Source organism: Sander vitreus, chromosome 1, assembly GCF_031162955.1.
Source record: "Sander vitreus isolate 19-12246 chromosome 1, sanVit1, whole genome shotgun sequence".
NCBI lineage: Eukaryota > Metazoa > Chordata > Actinopteri > Perciformes > Percidae > Sander > Sander vitreus.
The window spans coordinates 10,147,041-10,165,472 of record NC_135855.1 but is presented as its reverse complement, the minus strand read 5'-3'; positions in this window follow the sequence as shown (position 1 = coordinate 10,165,472).

Sequence of the window (18,432 nt, the reverse complement as noted above, 5' to 3'; positions counted from 1 at the left end):
TTACAACTGAAAGTGTCCAGAGATTGGCAGGCAGGTAAACTGGGGCGGTCTCAAGGGCGGTCTCAGGGACGCCGGGGATCAGCAAAGTCACAGGGGAGGTCTCTGGGGCGCCGTAGACCGACAAAGCCTCAGGGACAGTCACTGGGGAGGTCTCTGGGGCGCCGGAGACCGACAAAGCCTCAGGGGCAGTCACTGGGGAGGTCTCTGGGGCGCCGGAGACCGACAAAGCCTCAGGGGCAGTCTCTGGGGCGCCAGAGACCGGCATAGTCACTGGCTTGCCCGTAAGCAAACACTTTGGGAGGTCAGTCGACGTAGACTCTGGGAGGTCAGTCGTCGAAGACTCTGGGAGGTCAGTCGTCGAAGACTCTGGGCGACTGGAAGACTCTTGAAGAGCTGTCGACTGGAAGACTCTTGAAGAGCTGTCAACGGAGACTCTGGATGGCTGGACGTCAGCGGCGGTTCTGGGTGGCTGGACGTCAGCGGCCGTTCTGGGCGGCTGCACGTCAGCCCAGGAACAATGGTCAACTAGGACTCAGGAACACTGGTAGATTCAGGAACAGTAACACTGGTCAGCACGGACTCGGGGTCGCTGGAGACCTCGGGCTCAGAACTGCTGGACAGGACAGGCTCGGGACCGCTGGACAGCACAGGCTCAGGTCCGCTGGACAGCTCAGAATTAGGCTTGCTGCACAGCACGGGCTCAAGAACACAGGTCAGCTCAGGCTCAGGAACTCTGTTCAGCTCAGGCTCAGGTACACATGGCAGCTCAGGCTCGAGGCCTCTGGACAGCACCATTCAGGGCTGATGAAACAAAGTGAGGACTCCTCGAACTGGAAGAGAGGTTGAAGCAGGGCATGGCTGACGTGAGCCATGTCGCCCTTTCCCGCCCACGGCCTCCACGCTCCCAGGAATATGGCCAGGCGGGAGCCCTCAAAAGACTGCTGGTGTTCAGGGAGTTTTGCTGACCAGGTGGCAGTAGGGGCAGTCTAACAAAAATCTCTGGGAGTAGTCGACCAGGAGCAGGCTGGGTGACGGACAAAAAAACCTGTAGTTACAATGCTAGCAGGTCTAGCAACTGGCAGGCTGGTAGGCTGCCAGTTCGGAAAGCTACCCTCTGAGGCTCAGGAGGGACGGCTAGCTGAGGCTCAGAAGAACCGCTCGTCAGCGGAGTTTCTGAAGGCCGCTGCTTGGAGACAAGAAACCAAATTCTGCTCCATTGACAGCCAGTGAGTCTCCATGAGGTGCCTAGCAAAGGCGGGATCCCCTCCCTTGCTTTTAATCTCACAAAAAATCCCAACATCATCTCACTATCAGTGTCCATGGGGTGAAAATGGTTTAACCCATAGATGCTAACCATCTGGTGGGAGACTGTCAGGTTTGCTGAGGGATTGACTCTAGCTAGGACCCAAATGCAGGTAAAAAGGAGTTTATTAAACAAAAGCTTACAACTGAAAGTGTCCAGAGGCTGGCAGGCAGGTAACACAAACTGGGAATCCAAAAGACAGGAAGACTGGTGAGCAAAACACTAGACATCCATCCATCTGATTCATCCATCCATCTTCACCGCTTATCCGGGTCGGGGTCGTAGCAGCCTCCAGCAGGGGACCCCAAACTTCCTTTCCTGGCCACATTAACCAGCTCCGACTGGGGATCCCGAGGCGTTCCCAGGCCAGGTTAGAGATATAATCCCTTCCACTTAGTCCCCGGTCTCCCCTGGTACCTCCCAGTTGACGTGCCTGAACACCTCCCTAGGAGGCGCCCAGGGGGCATCCTTCACCAGATGCCCGAACCACCTCAACTGGCTCTCTTCGACGCAGAGCTGAGCAGCGGTCTACCCGAGCCCTCACGGATAACTGAGCTTCTCACCCTATCTCTAAGGAGACGCCAGCCACTCCTGAGGAAACCATTTTGGCCGCTTGGTACCTGATCTATTCTTTCAACCATGACCCAGCCTTTCATGACCATAGGTGAGTGGTAGGAACAAAACTGACCGTGATCGAGAGCGCCAAGTTCGGCTCGCTTTTCACAACGGTGCGATAAATTGAATGTAATACCGCGACCTGCTGTGCCGATTCTCCACCAATCTCTCCGCTCCATTGTCCCCTCACTGCGAACAAGACCCCAAGGTACTTGAACTCCTTCACTTGGGGTAAGGACTATCTCTACCTGGAGAAGGCACTCCATCGGTTTCCTGCTGAGAACCATGGCCTCGATTTAGAGGTGCTGATCCTCATCCCAGCCGCTCACACTGCTGCGAACCGATCCAGTGGAGTGCTGAAGGGTCACAGGCCGATGATGCTATCAGACCACATCATCTGCAAAAGCAGCGATGAGATCCCCAGCCCACCGAACTGCAACCCTCTCCACCTCGACTCACGCCTGAGCAGATTCTGTCCATAAATACTGGGAAGTAAACAGGATTGGTGATGTTTAGCCCTGGCGGAGGCCACCCTCACCTGAAACGAGTCCCGACTTACTGCCGAGAACCCGACAGGCAAGCTCGCTGGTCGTGACAGAGATTGATGGCCCTGAGAAGGACCCTCACCCGCACTTCAAGAGCACCTCCCACAGTATCTCCCGGGCACCCGTCATACGCCTCCAGATCCACAAAACACATGTAGACTGGTTGGGCATAATTCCAGGCTCCCTCCAGGATCCTTGCAAGAGTAAAGATCTGGGTCCGTTATTCCACGACCAGGACGGAATCCGCATTGTTCCTCTTCAACCTGAGATTCGACTCATCGACCGAACCCTCCTTTCCAGCACCTTGAGTAGACTTTACCGGGAGGCTGAGAAGTGTGATACCCTGTAATTGGCACACACCCTCTGGTCCCTTTTAAAAAGGGGAACTACCAACTCGTGGGCCTCAAGCCACTCCCAGGCACCGCCCCAGATTTCCACGCAATGTTGAAGAGGCAGGTCAACCAAGACAACCCTCCACACCCAGAGCTTTAAGCATTTCTGGACGGATCTCATCAATCTCTGGGGCTTGCCACTGTGGAGCTGTTTAACTACCCAGCAACCTCCCACCAGGGAAATTGATGTAACCCTCATCCTCCAGCTCTGCCTCTACCATAGAGGGCGATAGTCGGATTTAGAGTTCTCAAAGTGCTCCTTCCACCGCCTCTATTACTCCTCAGTTGAGGTCAATAGCGTCCCATCCTTACTGTACACAGCTTGACAGTGGTTCCCTCAAGCCTCCCTCCTGAGGTGGCTAACGGTTTTCCAGAAGCACCTTGTGCCGACCGAAAGTCCTCTCCATGTCTTCTCCGAACTTCTCCCACACACGCTGCTTTGCCTCTTTCACGGCAGAGGCTGCAGCTCTTCGGCCCTTCTGGGTACCTTGCAACTGCCTCCGAGTCGCCTGGGACATATCCTGGAAAGACTCTTCAGTCAGACGGCTTCCTGACCACCGTGTCCACCACGGTGTTCGTGGGTTACCGCCCTTGAGGCACCTAAGACCCTAAGACCACAGCTCCTCACCGCAGCTTCAGCAATGTGAAACTTGAACATTGTCCACTGGCCTCACGTCTCCCAGCCTCCAGGATGTACTAAAAGCTCCGCCGAGGTGGAGTTGAAAGTCTGTCGGACAGGGCCTCCTCCAGACGTTCCCAATTCTTACCGCACTACCCGTTTAAGCTTCTACCAGGTCTGTCCAGAGTCTTCCCACCCCTGACCCAACCTTTCACTACTAGATGGTGATCGGTTGACAGCCCGCCTCTTCACCCGAGTGTCTGGGGGAAAACATATGGCCTCAGATCAGATGAAACGATTATAAAAATCGATCATTGATTCTTGGGCCTAGGGTGCTCTGGTACCTGGGCATTAATTTCTAAGGAGCATCCCTTATGTTCGAACATGGTGTTCAAGAGGTGACAATCCATGACTCAGCACAGAAGTCCAACAACAAACAACCACCTGGTTTAGATCAGGAGGCCGTTCTCTCCCAATCACGCCTCTTCCATGTGTTCCATCATTACCACGGCGCGCTGAAGTCCCCCAGCAAACTATGGAGTTCCCAACTGAGCCCCATGCAGACTTCCACCTCAAGGTCTCCAAGGTCGAATACTCTGAACTCTTGTTTGGCATGTATGCAACAAACAACAGTCAGAGTTTCTCTCCCCACAACCCGCAGGCGCAGGGAGGCGAATTCCTCTCGCCCACCGGCAACCTAACGAGCGGCGGTCAGCCGGGGCTTGTGAGTATCCTCACACCGCTCCTGCGCTCACACCTCTGGGCAACCCTGAGAAGAAAAAGAGTCCAACCCTATCCAGGAGTATGGTTCCAGAACCAAGACTGTGCGTAAAGGTAAGCCCCCACTCAGATCTAACCGGTAGCGCCCACCTCCCGCACAAGTTCCGTTCCTTCCCCCACAGAGAGGTGACATTCCACGTCCCCAGAGCCAGCCTCTGCTGCCCGGGTCTGGTCCGTCGAGGCCCTCTGACCTTCACTTCTGCCACCCATGTGGCAGCGCATCCGACCCCAGCGGTTCCTCCCACAGTGGTGGACCTATGGGATGGAGGGATGTCCACGTAGCTTTTTCGGGCTGTGCCCGACCGGCTCCGTGGCAACCCGGCCACCAGACGCCGCTGACGAGCCCTCCATCTGGGCCTGGCCTGACGGGGCCCCGGGCTTCTCTGGGCAGGGTCACGCCATCCCTTCCGATTTTTCATAGGATTTTTGAACTCATTCTTGTCTGGCCTCACCTGAGACCACTTTTGCCTTGGAGACCCTCTACTAGAGACAAAGCCCCGGTGATTTTAAACACAGCCCTCAGGTTCATAGGGACACACAAACTCCCCACTACGATAAGGTGATGGTTCCCGGAGAAGACCAACCAGGACAACACGACATAAATCACAACGCAGAACAGAAACTAAATGCTCCCACAACACACAAAGGAAAACACAGAGACTAAGTAAATGAGGAAACAAGCACCAGACACTAGGGCTGGGAAACAGGTGAACCACAATAGGGCTGGGCAGAACAATCAAAAAGGCGGGAAACAAACAAAGACAGGGAAGAAAAAACCAGACAAGCTAGAAAACCAGATCATCAAATAAAACAGGAAACCGAGAAAACAGAAAACAAGACTACCACAATAAAACAGACTGAACAAAATACCAAAACCATGACAAAAATCCCACGAATTTCAAAGTACATTTGAGAAGCTGCACAAGGAGGTTAACCCAGCTTACCTAACAAGTAAAGGAGAACGAAAGCCCCTTCCTCGGAACAGAAGTGTAACCCTGGTCCAGGGCATGGATGTATGGATACAGGGCCAGGCAGCGGACGGAGACAAATCAGGGACAGAGAACACTGCAGGTGTGCTTTTTACCACCCGATAGCTGCTGGTTAAATACACAGGAACACCAAAGCGGAGGAAGTGTGGGTTAATATGTGTATTGATACTGAGTTGTTCTAAACAACTGTGTGAGTCGACGGACTTTCAAAGTTTGCTACTTTACTCGAACTGTAAAGTTCAAAACACCTGTTCATGTATGGTTGCCTCTCTCTTTCCCCAAATTTCCACCCAAGGCGGAATGGCCGCGAACGGTTGAACGGGCAGAGTCAATAGGTTTCACAAAAGTCAATGTGTGTATTTCACTGACTGGCGGAACGGCAGCGCCCGACTATGCCCCAAGCTCCGGCGGTCCGCAGCCCTCCGGAGCAGATACGCAGAGCTTCTATTTTTGCCGGATGCCGGAGAGCTCTGCAGCAATTCAGATTGTGCGGGACAGGAAGTCGAGCACAAAAACAAAATAAAACATCCGGTTAATTTTTAAAATAAAATACACCATGCTCACGCGAATCATATTTCCCTGCACTACACCTTGAAAACACAGCACAGAGTTGTTTTCCCTCTACTCCTCTGGATGGAAACAAACTGTTGTTGGTTTTGTGGCTTTATTCTACGTGAATTTGCAAATTGTGGGTCCTCGTGACTACAGCTGTCAGTCATACCCGCAGCCGTGCCGCAACAAATCCGGACCTAGCGGGTATTGACGGACAGCGGAGCATGCAGCCGGCACGCAGCAGAGCCGGTCCGCAGATGTTCTGCATTCAGTGGAAATCCGAAATGTGAACTGATGATGCGAATAAAGAACTGAGCATCTCATGAGATGGCCACAAACTCTCCAACCACCCCCACCCTGTGTACCTCGGAGTCACACTCGACAGGACACTCTCTTTCAAAACTCACCTTCAGAACACCAAAGCCAAGGTCAACACTCGCAATAACATCCTGCGCAAACTGGTAAACTCAAAGTGGAGCCGCTCCCACCACACCAAAATGATTGACACAGCCCTCAACGACACCTGCCGCATTATCACGGGATGCCTAAAGACAACCTGCCAGTTTCCGTCAGACAGTCCCACCTCTCCAGACAACCAAAGAAATAGCAAGGACCAACCTCTGGAAAGATGAATGGAACCAGGTAAACACACAGGCCCAGGACTGGATGGAGAGAGGAATCACCCCGACTGAATGTCTCGCCATCAGGCACGACCTCCCATGGCTAACCTGGAAGACCCTCAACAGACTATGAGTGGAACAGGGGAGGTGCAAAGCACTTATGAAAGCATGGAACCACCAGACAGAAGACACATGTAGTACAGACAATGTCCCACCTACTGGAGTGTGAAAACACATCCCAGTGCAGCCCCCAGGACCTGGCTGAACCGACCCCATCAGCTGTGACCTGCGCCAGATATTGGCAGAACGACATCTGAAATTGCAACGGACTCGAAGAAGAAGACCCCAAACTAATCAGATGTCCCAAGCTGTAGACGCTAATGCTGTATCTGACACCACAAACACTGAGTTACTAGCATTGCTCACTAGCTATGAAGAGCTTGGCAGGAAGCTTAGACAAAGTATCATGGTACCTGCAACACAGTCACCACAGTACTCTCCACTGTTACCAGCACAGGCTAGTAAGTTTCATAGTGACTTGTCAAACAACAACCTACCAAGTTGGCCTGTTGCCCAGCCTGTTCGTGAGGGGATGATCTCCCTAAGGGACCTCTCTTACCTAGAGAAGAGGGAGTTTAAAGTGCAAGGGGGTCAGCCGACATCAGCTACAATAATGTCTGCAAACAAATAGTGGAAGGGATTAAAGAAGGCATCCAGGACACTGAGATAGTTCGGTGGGTGCTCAGAATAATAAAACCAGGAAATTTCAAAGATATGCTAATAAATAAGGATGACCTGACCGTCATGGAACTCAAGGGGTTCCTCCAAGCTCACTTAAGAGAGAAAAACAGAACAGAGTTATTCCAAGAGTTGATGTGCACCAGACAAGATGAGAATGAGACACCACGACAGTTTCTCTACTGGGTGATAGCGTTAAAGCAATGTGTCCTATTCACATCCAAACTGTCAGACGCAGGCAGAAAATACACTACAGCTACTGTTCAAGACGTCTTCCTGCATACAGTCTATCAGGGACTAGGTTACAAACATAGTGAGATATGTTGAGAACCAAAGCCCCTTCTGTCAAGCATGTGTCATGTAATGAGTAACCAGTGAGGAAAGCGAGAGACAGAAAAGGATGGGTTCTGCTTGTCCGCAGACCACAAGTGCACATAGCGCACAGCTTGAGCTTAATACAGTCCAGGACAATAACAACAAGCAAGAGAGCTCAGCCTCCACAACAAAGACATACCAAATCAAAGAGGTAGATGAGCTCACAAACATGATCGATATGTGGTAAAGGAACAAGTTTCAGATACCCCAGTATATGTCTTCCACCCAGAAAGCGATAACAAAGGGAAAACCAGAACCCTGCACAGAAATCTGCTTTTGCTGGTTAATGATTTAGCCACCTAAACCAACCTCGAAACCAACATGTAGGCAAGGAAACTCAGAGGTGAAAGCGGGTGATGTGAGAGACAAAAATGTTAGTGCCGAGACATCTGACTCGGATGATGAGTCAGCAGAAGGTTACTGGTTGAGGATACCTGCAAACTGGGCTGGGCCAAGAACAGTGACTATCTATGATAGAAGGCCTGCTCAGACACCTAGGAAACCAGTCAGAGTCCAATATGAACCTGTACACAGAACATCGGCCAGAATGACCCAAGACAGGGAGGAAGATTTGCCTGAGTTGGATGGAGTAGTGCTGGGTGGTATACCGGTTCACACCGAATACCGGTGTATATTTTCGTTATGATATGGTGTATTTGATTACACAATGTTTGGAATGCTACGCTGCGCCGCGTGACACTCTTTCAGATGGGACCCTCAGTGTAACACGCATGGTGCAACTGCGAGGCGCGGTGAGGGTAAACATTACAGTGAAGATGGATAGGATAGACATTGAAAGTTCTGAAATCGAAGCTGCAGAATTAGTAGAACAAGATGACACAGAAGAACTTGTGCCAAAAAGAGGAGCTGTGTCTGTTGTTTAGAGTTTTTTGGTTTTAAAAAATCGTGCTAAGTGTACTCGTCATACTAACGTTACTCGGCCCCGCTAACGTTAAACCTGTCACCTCAACCATGCAGCGGAGCAACATAATGAACGCAATAACAATCCACCTAGAGTCCCACTACAGACTGTCGAGAAAGATGGGTTCAGAGCAATGATTGAAACACTGGATTTAAGATGTCTTGCCTCGCCAAAATACTTCCGCCAAACCACTAACCTTATTCAAACACAAACAAAAAAAAACAGCAAACTTACAACTATTTTGTTTTGAAAAGGAAGCATGTTGAGGGAGGTCACGTGACCAATGATCGCAATGGTCGCTCAAGGCTAAGGCTCCTCACCCACCTCTGTATTTTCATTGAAAAACCAGGTTCTTCTTCGATGTCAATCGTTTTATTTGTTGCCACAGTGACTCAGTGAAATGCCTATGTCTATGTCTACCCAGACACAGAAATCTGCTGTCATGGTGGGGGCTAACACGGCTACTGAGGGCCTAAACATGGAAAACACTATAGCCAGGGTCTTGGAAGGGCAACGAGATATGCTTGAATCAGTGGTCCGCAGCGCAGTGAAAGATGCGTTAGCAGGAATTGATACCTCGCTGCAACACATCAGAACAGAGCTTGAGAGGCAGGGAGCTACGGTACGTGATCTGGTGCAACGAATGGAGAAGATGCAGGGAGAGAACAGGCAGATGAGAAACATGGTGAGTGCCTGTGTTGATGACCAGAAGAAATTTGAGTATAAGCTAGCCGAAATGGAAGACAGATCCCGACGCAACAATGTATGCATCATTGGACTAAAAGAGGGCAGCGAAACGGATGACCCAGTTGGGTTACTGCAAAATCAGTTACCGGTGTGGATCCCCTCCTTACAGAACAGGGCTATCATTGAAATTGACAGAGCACATAGAATCTACGGCAAGGGTACAACGACAGGTACTCAGATTTTCAGGTGTTTGAGATATCAGGACCGCCAAGCAATCCTTTAGGGGCGAGACAAATACTGCAGAAAGGCCCGATTCATGATTCCAAAGCAACACTATGCTTTAAGCCTGATTAAAGCGCACTCACTGTCCAGTGGTGCCAAGGATTTATAGGAGCACAGCATAAGCTACATGCTAAAGGCGTCTCAAACTTCTTTATTTATCCGGCCACCCTGAGAGTGACACACAGAGGGAGAGTGCTAACCTTCACTACAGCCAAGGATAAGGACGTTGCGGGGGACTTCTCGTCTGGTGCTGGAGCCAGCGGAAGGGCCGGGGCTGGCAGACCCAGCGGCTATGGACTAGCGGTATCTGGATTACTGTACAAGTTTGACTCAAAAACACTGTATGTACGTTTTGGAACCAAGCTTTAAAGGAACATTTAATTAGACATGATGAATGCGGACTATTCAGTTTATAAGCTATGTTTATTACTCCTACTAGGCTGGTGTGTTTTTCGCATAGCCTTAATAGCCGGTTCAGACCTAGTTCTAAGGTTTTTTGTAACATTGTTCATGTTTCACATAAGAGTTCATCAGACCTGTTTCATTTAACCTGTGACTTTAGACAGGAGGGGCAGTTTTGAGCTGGAGTTTTGCGCGAGCTGTTTGATGTGGCCACGTATCTTACAAATAGGGGAGGGGGTCTGCGGTCTCACAGAGTTAGGGGATTTATTTTATTTTTTATGTTTTTACCTCACTTTGCTTAGATCTAACAGTTCACCCTTTGCTACAAATTTATCAGCGAATTCCGGTAGGGTACACGAGACATGGATGCATGTATATTTTGAAGATGGCTGAACTTTCAATCCTTTCAGTTAACATCAACGGCCGATCAAATGTGCTAAATTCCTGGACTACTTAAAAAGAAAGAATATAGATGTAGCGCTTATACAAGAGTCACAATTACGTAAAAGAGATGTAAATCGCCTACAAAATAAATACTACAAGATTGCTGCTTCATCTAGTGACGACACCAAAACCAAGGGATCCATTGTGTTACTCGCGGAAACTCACCGTAGATAAAAGTAGTAAAGATTTATCAGGCAGGATATCTTATATATGCACCACAATAAGGAGTAGGAAAATAGCCTTTGTTTCGGTATATGCACCGTCTAAATATGGCGTAAGCTTTTTCCCATGTCTAACCAATGAATTGCTCTCTCTCAATGAATATTCACTAATTATAGGGGGAGACATGAATGCAGTGCTAGATTTAAATCAGGATAGATCAGGGGGCAACCACACAAAGGCCCAAAAACACACATCAGACATGTTTAGAGCAGTTATGGAATCCCGCCATCTTACAGATGTATGGAGGATACACAATCCTACTAGCAAGGATTACACCTTTTTCTCCGCACGTCACCACACCCACTCCTGCATTGATTACATTTTGTGTTCTAGTGAGCTTAAGGCAATGTTCCACATGATAGCAATAGAACCAGCAATTCTGTCTGATCACAATGCGCTAATAACCACATTCCACTGTGATATGTTAGGAGAAAGATCTAGAAGGTGGCAATTTAATAACTCCCTTCTCCAGAACACAGCGTTTGATGCAGAGTTTAGAGCCAAACTGGCTGAGTTTATATCAATCAATACTGACTCAGTTTCGGACTCAGCATTCATTTGGCAAGCAACTAAAGGATTTATTAGAGATTTCACATCTTCCTTTGTGATCAATTTGAAGAGAAAAAGGGAGGCAAGGATTGCGGAGTTGAAAGAACGTTGTAGATCTCTAGAGGAGTCTCTAAAGATGTGTTTTTCTACATCTACACATACTCTTTTGGTTACAAGTCAAACAGAGATGATCTGCTAAGAAGGAGAGCTGAGTTCATAATGCACAGAGTGAGGCAAATTATTATCTTAATGGCTGTAAACCAAGCAAGTTGCTTGCTCTGAAATTAAAACAAAGCAAATCCAGAGCTACTATCAACAGCATCTGCACAGATCGAGGTATCCCAACAAATCCTAAAGATATCAGCGCCACTTTTCAATCCTTCTATTCAAAGCTGTACGAGTCCTCCTGCAACCCAGATCCGACACAGTGCCAGGAGTTCCTAAAAGAACTAAACCTGCCTCTTCTTGACCCAGAGGAGGCAGAAGAACTGGGTCAACCTATAACTTTAGAGGAACTTAAATCAGCATTAAAACAGTTAATGAAGGGAAAATGCCGGGGTTGGATGGAATTCCACCAGAACTTCTTCTACAGTACTTTGACATATTAGGACCTACATGCCTACAAACTTAACCCGCCATAGAGATGGTACTTTTCTCAACAACAAACCAATGACTGCACACTGCCCAGGATCTACAGAGAGTGCTCACAAACAGGCACATCAGCCCCATTGGGACCGGAGATGATGCTTCATATTCCAAAGTCTTGGCACTTGCTTAGAACGCTGGTTGACAGCTAGTCCACCCTTGAACCAATCAGGTTTATACTAAAAGCGTCAATACGCCAGACAATACACGCAGAGATTGGTTTCATGTATTAGAAGATGAAACCTTCCAACAACGGCAAAGGCTTTATCAGTGACTTGACAGCTTTTGACCGCTTGTAGAGGAACGATGCATGCAAGTAATGAGAGGCTTGTTTGGGGCCACCACACAGGCTGCATACTTTATATGCTAATCCCACGGCCATAGTCTCAACTAATGGCTTGCATTTCAGCCATTTCATCGTCTGGGGCTCGCGACAGGATGCCAGCTTCCCCATGGTGATTTGCATGGCGATCTCTCTGAACCGCAGCCCACGCCATAAGGCAAAATAAAATATGTAATGTCCAGATTAAATCCAATAGCAGCTCAATATCATTAATTGCAGATGATATTTTGTTGTACATCTCTGATCTTGAGGACTCTATTCCAAAAATTCTTAAGATCTTCAACGAATTTGGCTCAATCTCCGGCTATAAAATTAATTGGAATAAATCTAATCTTCTTTTATTAAACAACAGGCATGTGACATCAGCCATTAGTGTTACAATACCAACCCAAAGCAAAATTACATATTTGGGCATCATCATACACGCATCACTACAGTGAGTTGTCCAGGACAACTATGAAACTATATTAAGTAGTGTTCAAAGGGATCTGGCCAACTGGTCTGCGCTGCCGGCATCACTGCGGTCCAGGATTGCTGTTAAAATGCACATAGTTCCTTGTGTGAATTTCTTAAGAAGAATGATCCCATTACCAATACATTTCTGGAAGAAACTTGATACTTTAATTCGGCAGTATATTTGGAATAATAAATAACCTAGGCTAAAATACTCTAACCTGCAACGTACCACAAACACGGGAGGCTTGGCCCTCCCCAACCTTAAAATGTATCACAGTCTTTCAGCTACGGGCCCTCAGAGTGTGGACGGACCCCTCATCTACAGTTCCATGGAGAGAAATATAGCAAAACCTCATTGGAAGTCTAAGACTGCAAGACCTTGCCTTTGCAGAGGTGTGTCCAAAAAAGTGTATGCTGACCTATGACCCTCGCTTTGTATAAAACAGTGGTTGGCATATTTTCTGGACATAGTTATGCTCTAGCTCTCTACAGCAAGGATTAACAAAGCCAAGTCATCAACTAGCTCTTATAATCATATATATGTATGTAACTGAGTTTACATTGATCAAGAACTGTTATATTGGCACGTGTGGGTGTTTATGTGCATATATATTTTTATGGCCATCTTTTCTACCAATTTAAATATGTATGTATGTAGGAATAAGTGCTTTCTTATTTTTTGTTTTTTATGTATTTTTATTTATGAATATTTTTTTAATTGAATTAATTTTCATCGTCCCGACCTTTTTTTATTTGGGAGGTCCTTAAATTCTGGGTCAGGTGCATTCATAGAGCAGATCGTGATAATCCAATAAATGTAAAAATGTTTCTTTGACTGCAGGGAAAAACAGGACTTCTTCCAAAAAAGAAGCTTAATCTAGGTGTCAGCTTAGAGACAAGGTTTTTAATGTGTGATTTGAATGGCAAGTTCTGATAAATAATAACACCTAAATACTGTTGTTGTGATCCTACTTTTGGTCTAAAGTGTATTAGTCAATGATTAATAATTTCATAATTAAGAACACATGGAAATGTGTGGTTATGTTGGGCAGAGAAGAGTTACTGGATAGAGCAAGAGATAAGTGGACCATAAATACCTCATTTTTGGTCCACTTGGCTTTACATACTTCGACATCTTGACATTTTCTGCTCCCACATGTTGATTCGGCTAGAGTCGTTTTTCTCCATCTCTCTCTCAGCAGACCACTGGGTCGTCTAGTAGCTATGATGCTTTCGCCAGGCCAATTCAGAATCTTTTTTTTGTCTCTTTAATTCAGTGTTGAATGTTAGCCCTCTTCCGTTTGTGTGGCGGGCATCCAACAGAGTCACAGCCTTCCAGGGATGCAGCAGTTGTAAGCGTCCCGCAGTCGATGAGTTGGGGTCAGAGGCAAAGCAGCAGCAGAGAGATCTGGCGTTGCAGGATTCAAAATTCTTCTGTTCTAATCTTTGTCATAGTAGAACCCAGACATGGAATAGACTGCTGCTTTCAGAATGTCTACTACTGACCCCCGAAGGGGAGAACTGCTGCTTTCCTGGCCTGAGTTGAAGAGATGAGAGTCCTCCTGATTATCATTCTATTTTTTTCATCCAGAAGGAATAACGTTTACCACAAATTGAATTATCCATGTTGACATTCCCTGCTGCTGATCTATAACAAGTTAAAATGCTAGAATTGCACACAAACAAACAATTTGATCCTCAAGCACATGTATACGTCTCTATGTGCATAAATTAGGGGTATGCATCTCTCCATTATAAGACGAGCCGATATGTATCTAGATACAGTTGTGTTCAAAATAATAGCAGTCCAACATCACTAACCTCATAAATCTAATTTTTTGGTAGAAGTGATATTTCTACATGGCAAATAATTTACTAGTAAGTGTTGTAAAGTCATAGAAAACCAACAGACCTGAAAGAAACAGTCATGACATGCATGCTGCTCATTCTGTGTAATTTAATCTGTAATTGAAAGGGGCATGTTCAAAATAATAGCAGTGTTGTGTTCAATTAGTGAGGTGATTGATTCTGTGAAGAAACAGGTGTCAATTATGGCCCATATTTAAGGAGGAAGGAAGCACATTTTGTGCATGCTGGTTATAGTGCATTTCATACTGAACTACTCAGCAAAATGGGTCGTTCCAGACATTGCTCTGAGGAACAGCGGACTTTGATTAAAAAGTTGATTGGCGAGGGGAAAACATATAAAGAAGTGCAGAAAATTATAGGCTGCTCAGCCAAAATGATTTCAAATGCCTTGAAATGACATCCAAAGCCTGCACGACGTGGAAAAAAATGGTCAACTACCATTCGAATGGATCAAAGACTAGCCAAAACGGCAAAGGCTCAACCAATGATCAGCTCCAGGAAAATCAAAGAAGACATAAAGTTACCCGTGGGTACTGTTACGATCAGAAGAAGGCTATGTGAAGCAAAGCTATCAGTTAGAAGCCCCCGCAAAGTCCCATTACGGAAAAAAAGACATGTACTGAATAGGTTGAAATGGACTCATTGACTGGCCAAAGGAGAAATGGGGCAACATTCTGTGGACTGATGATAGCAAAATTGTTCTTTTGGGTTAAGGGGCCGTAGACAGTTTGTCCAACGACCCCCCATGCACTGAATTCAAGCCACAGTACACTGTGAAGAGAGTAAAGCATGGTGGTGCAAAAATCATGTTATGGGGATGTTTCTATACTGTGGTGTTGGGCCTATTTATCACATACCAGGGATCATGGATCAGTTTCAATACATCAAAATACTTGAAGAGGTCATGTTGCCTTATGCTGAAGAGGAAATGCCTTTGAAATGGGTATTTCAACAAGACAATGACCCAAAACACACCAGTAAGCGAGCAAAGTCTTGGTTCCAGATGAACAAGATTGATGTTATGGAGTGGCCAGCCCAATCCCCAGACCTCCATCCCATAGAAAACGTGTGGGATGACATCAAAAATGCTGTTTCTGAGGCAAAACCCAGTAATGCAGAGGAATTGTGGAATATAGTTCAATCGTCCTGGGCTGGAATACCTGTTCACAGGTGCCAGAAGTTGGTCGACTCCATACAACACAGATGTGAAGCAGTTCTCAGAAAAAATGGTTATGCAACTAAATATTAGTGCAGTGATTCAAAGTAAAGCAAACCCTTGAGACACATTTCAATTCATACAGTAAATGTTTGAGTTTGTAAAGAAAAATGAACAGCCTAATATTCCTTTTTCTTCACTTTCTGTAAAGGTATAACACAAACGTGATCAATTTTGGTCACGTTTTGATTTGGAATTGAATGTGCAGTGTTCCCAATGCATTGATATAATGGAATTAAAAGCTATTTGAAGGATTTTGAGCATTATTCCCTTTTTTTAAAACAAACTGCTATTATTCTGAACACAACTGTACATGGGCTACCATATGGTTCAGGGACAACACATTTTAATAACGATTCAGTTCGATTCAATGTTGAAACAATTCAGTGCAATACGATGAGATACGATTCAATCTGATAGATACAGTTAATATTTGTTTAATGTACATTAAACAAATATTAACTGTAAATACACACCCGTCTCTATCAGCAGCTTCATTGACTTGACAGCAAAGCTTCAGTCAATCGATTCGTAACGTTAGAACTGGGCCATCGACCGAATCTTGGTCCATTTAGACCGATGCAGTCCGTTTATCTATGTAGCTGTATCTGTGATAATACAACCGGAGACTGATTTGTATCAGTGAATCTTTACAGCCCAAGTGTATATGTACGAAAACACAGCAAAAAGTAATAATACAGTGACAAAATACATGTCAGTGTTTCTTCTATCACAGGAGTGTAAACGAACATCTGATTATCACAAACTAACCATATGTTATTTATAAACTCACATATTGTTAAATCTTGAGATATGGTAGACCTCAAACTGCACTATTTTTGTATGATGGCAAAAATACTAAGTAAGTAAACTCTGAGGAGTTTCTATGGTCCCAAGACAAACATGGATGACAGTGAAAGGAGTGGTCTGTGGAACAGTTTAAAACGGGAGAGGAACATCTGTGACACACTGAATAGATTAAAACTATTTAAACTAAATAGATTAAATTTTGTTTATTTTCTCCTTGTTCACTGAAGGGACTGTGTATGTATTTTGCATGGGTAATGCGCCCTCTGCTGGTCGTTTTGTGGACGTACTGTTTGTTTTCCCGGCTCTCGTCAGACGATGTTGGATCTGGCCGATAGCGGTAGGTACTTTGTGTAGCGCGAGGCAGATGTATAAAATACGATGTTTAATGTGTATTTAAGTGATTAGACAGGCTGATTGTGGTTTGTGTAGATTTTTAGCAATTGGACTGCTTCATTCGCTTCCGTGTATTTTTGTTTATTATTCAGAGTGTTTTAGTGAGCTAGCCATGTTTTTCACATGTATCTGCGTGACATTTGCCATTTTGTGTCCTGCACTGCGCCCGTATAAGTATATGTATATTCTCTTTATGTTGTTAGGCGTGTGTTGAGGGCATATGACCAACGCTGTGTTTCTCCTCTCTAAAACACTGAACAGGTATGTTATTTGCACAGGACTTATTGTGATTTAAAATGTGTATTTCGTAATGCTGTGAGGTTGCAATTAAAGTGTGAGTCATCTGAGAGCAGTTTTATATAGGCTATATATTACAAAAGTATTTTTATATTCTTATGTTGTATTTTTGCATTTATTGTTTCATATGTGGGGATTTTATTTTATTGAGAAATTAAATTATTTCTGAGACGATGTTGGATCTGGCCGAGTAACCGGTACTGATACTACATTTATAATGTTGACTTTGGGAAGTCTTTATAATGAAATGGGTGCATACACTTGTAAAACGTAAGCTTAGCTTAGCCACGTTCTCCGGAGAACTGTCAGAATGCTCAAGCAGCACATATCACAGATATGGAGTTTGGGTTTGCTTAGGTACATTAGTCAATAAACCTCTGGTTGTCAAATCTATGGGCAGTTGGTCTCTGTTTGTACCTTTTCTTGTTGGTGTGACTGCTGCTGTGTGAGCTGGACACACCATGCAGATGGACTGACTGAACTTGTATACCAGGGGTTGGTGCATAGTGTATAAGTGAAGCCCCCTGGTGGCTGGCTGCAGTATAGGTCATAAGCCCCGCCCCCTCTATGTTAGTCAATGGGACATGGGCCAAATACATTTTTCCCAAAAATGTTTTCAGTCGGAAATAGTAAATTCGTCATCTTCATGCGCTAGACTGGGGCTTATACAGTTTAAGGTTTTACATAGGGTGCATTTAAGCAAGGCAAGGCTTATCAACATATACCCTGGGTTTTTTTTCTAGCCAACCTAGTGCATTCTTTCTGGTCCTGCCCCTAACTTTCAGGCTACTGGGCAATAGTTTTTAAAACACTTAGCGATTTTCTTGGAGTGATGCTGGAGCGCTGTCCGCTTATACCAATATTTGGTGTGGCAGATGAAATCCTTAAATCCTTTAAATGCAAACCACCAAATCACTTTTGGCCCGTAGGAGAATTTTGTAAGTTTGGAAATCTTCTACTTCCCCTTCAGCTTCTGCTTGGCTTGGCTGGCTAATTGTAACTGAGAACCTCAGAGCTGTTTCTGGTTAAACAGAAAGGTCTCAAAGAGGTTTTATTAGAATAATAATCTGAGCCTGTCAGTGGCAAAAACAGAACTTTTAGTGGACGCTAACTGACGATGCACATTTGTTCTATAGGGTTACATTGCAGCCCGGTCTGTGGCTGCCCGTTACAGCGTTCACGCTTACAACTGGACCAATTTCAAAGATTGTTGTTCCTGTAAGTCACTTACACACAAAAACATAAGAAAATAGGGTTCAGGTTGAAAAAAAAACCCTTTAAGGGCAAAAGATTCTGCAGTGATTGGTGTCGGGTGTGGCCAGCGGGCTCCATAGTCCCCCCAAACGCACGCCAAGGTTGGGATAAAG